Below are 2,752 nucleotides of genomic sequence, written 5' to 3'. Positions count from 1 at the left end.
AACGCGCCGTGGCGGTTCCGGCTCCAGCGGCGGCGGAAAGGACCGTGGGGCCCACACACAGGCGTGTCGCCGAGCCTCGGAGACGGGGAGACGCTGCACCTGGGGCAGCACCGAGGACCCCTGGGCAAAGGAAGTCCGCGTCAGAGACCGCGGCGTGTGGCCCCGCGAATGTGATGGACCTGGCCTCGTCAAGGTCACGGCAAGGTCATGGTTGTCGCGGGAGCCCAGAGTGGGGGTCGGAGCTCCGGTCCAGCAAGACGAGTGAGCTCTGGGGCGCCTGGGCGGCTCAGTTGGTTCAGCGTCCGACTTCGGCTCAGGTCGTGATCTCGCGGTTGGTGAGTTCGAGCCCCGCGTCGGGCTCTGTGCCGACGGCTTGGAGCCTGGAGCTGCTTCGGATTCTGGGTCTCCCTCTCTCTCTGACCCTCCCCTGCTCACACTCTGTCTCTCTCCCAAAAATAAATAAAGATTAAAAAAAAAAAACAGACATATATATATTGGAGGGGCGCCTGGGGGCTCAGTCAGTTGAGCGTCCGACTTCGGCTCAGGTCATGATCTCAAGGTCTGTGAGTTCGAGCCCCGCGTTGGGTTCTGTGCCGACAGCTCGGAGCCTGGAGCCTGTTTCGGATTCTGGGTCTCCCTCTCTCTCTGCCCCTCCCCTGTTCATGCTCTCTGTCTCTCTGTCTCAAAAATAAATAAATGTTAAAAAAAAAAAAAAAAAGACAAGCCGCACTCTGCAGGTGGCTGGGGCAGACAGTCACACAGCAACGTGCTCACACAGCAGCCACTGCACCCCTACACCTACCAGTGGTTAGGATGCTGCTTTATGTCGTCCGTGAATCAACACGTAAAGTGTTAAAGGCTGAGAACGCGGTATCAGAAGCTTGAGACTGGGTGCCAGGAGGCCTCGGTCCAGGGCAGGGAAGGGAGGGCGGGTCCTCCTGGAGGGAGCGGCAACGTCGGAGCGCTCACGGCTGAACAGGGACCACCAACAATGCCCGACGGGCAACGGGGTCGGCCCGGGGGAAGGTCACAGAGGGCGAGGCAAAGGGCACTGCCAGTCCGGACAGCAAGTTGCGACAAGCTCACTAGGGCCGCTCTGGACTCGGTCAGCAGTGCGCACCTTCCCGGCGGGCTCTCATTTCGTAGACGCCCCCCCCTCCCAAACATAGGCGGCCTCGATCTGCCCTCTTCCTCTCAAAATCTTGATCCCTTTGCACCCCAATAGGATCTGAGTCCCAAGAGGCTTCTCTGCTGTTTCTTTCGGGCAGCCCAGCAAATCCTCAGGACAGCGGGGCTGCAGGTGCCTGGCTAAGGTCCTGGGGTCTCAGGAGCGTGTGAGGGAAGCTCGCGGCCACCGGCTGGGCACCCAGCCTGCTCGCTCGGCAGGACAGACCTGGCGTCCTCGTCCCAGCCGGGTCCTCAGCATTCATTCTTTCGCCCCCTCTGCCAAGCCCCCTTTCTTGGAACCCGGGCCCGTGGCCCCACAGCTATACAGCTTTACACAAAGGGGGTACCACACGGCAGTTTCCAAACCCCCGGCTCCTTCAAATCTCTGTCTTTTCTCTCTCTCTCTCTCTCTCTCTCTCTCTCTGGTTCACCTCTTCTGGGTAATTAAACGGAAAGAGCCTAGAAACCCCCTTCTAATCAATAATTCAAAATGTTGGTCTCCAGTGACATTTTTTCTCATTACAGTTCTCCGGGTCAGGCATTCATGAATGCTCCAGGATGGAGGTCCCTGCTGGGATCTGGAAGTACAATTAACGCCGTCTTTGGGTAATTATGTATTTTTAACTTATCCTGCTCCTTCTTTTTTTTTTTTTTCCCCCTAAGCAGCCAGAAAGGATTATTTATAAGTAAAGGGAAATGTTACGTTCTCACGAGTTGGGCATTTGTAAAGAAAGAGACGTTTGAAATATTTGCTGAGTCGCGAAGGAGGTGAAAACGGTTCAAGCCCCGCTTAAAAATTCCTGACGTGACATTTCGGCTTTGTAATGAGCACCCCGGGTGTCCCTTCTCTGCTGGCCCCGCCTGCCATCTCCTTCTCCCTCGGGAGACCGTGATGATGGTTCTTTCCTTCCCTCAAAATTCCATGTCAGTAACAGAACGCTGATTTTGTTCAGCACGGCAAGGTGTCCAACTTAAAATCCCTCCCAACTCCACTGCAGCTAGAAGTGACCAGGTGAACGTGTCGGCCGGTGAGATGCAAACAGAAGTCTACTGTGTGAGGCCTCAGGGAAAACGAAGCCCACTCAGCCGGCCTATGCCTGTGCCCAGCCTGGAATGTGAAAGTGATGGCTGGAAGAGGAGCAGCCATTTTGCAACCATGAGGATAAAACTCACACATTAAGAATGACACAGCAGAGAGCCAAAAAACGAACAAAACCCCAGACACAGCTGTGCTGGTCCTGAATAGACTTCTTCAGGATTCCTGTCATTTGTGAAAAACGAATTCCGTTGTAGTTAAGCCACTGGTAGATCTGTTTCCTCTCACGTGTGGCCGGTGCGAGCCCTGAATGACGTACCCTTCTAGATAACTGGACACTCGCAGAGCCAACTAAACCAGCATCAGAGGAGACACGGGCAGTGTCTAAGGCCATCCTCCACTGAAAATGGTGTGTTTTCAGGCTCCCCTGCCCTGCAGGTTAGGAATGCGGGGTTGAGTCACCGTCTCTGAGGACAAGAACCTCAGCGGCCACAGTGAACACCTGCCGTTATGTCTCAAGCCCCCGGCACCCCCGCTGGGACCCCAGGC

At 55.7% G+C, this 2,752-nt stretch overlaps 1 long non-coding RNA gene across 1 annotated transcript; it reads left to right on the top strand.

The window, feature by feature from the left end:
• LOC147580516 (uncharacterized) lies at nucleotides 1–2,468 on the top strand. The gene is made up of 3 exons (XR_015251954.1): nucleotides 1–335; nucleotides 1,693–1,773; nucleotides 2,166–2,468. It is a non-coding gene; the product is annotated as an uncharacterized LOC147580516 (long non-coding RNA).
• Nucleotides 2,469–2,752: the final 284 nt, after the last annotated feature.

The sequence above is a fragment of the Puma concolor genome, chromosome B3 (assembly GCF_028749965.1).
Source record: "Puma concolor isolate L17-30 chromosome B3, mPumCon1.1.hap2, whole genome shotgun sequence".
NCBI classification, from domain to species: domain Eukaryota; kingdom Metazoa; phylum Chordata; class Mammalia; order Carnivora; family Felidae; genus Puma; species Puma concolor.
Note: the sequence above shows the minus strand (reverse complement) of the source record. Positions and strands in the feature narration are given on the sequence as shown.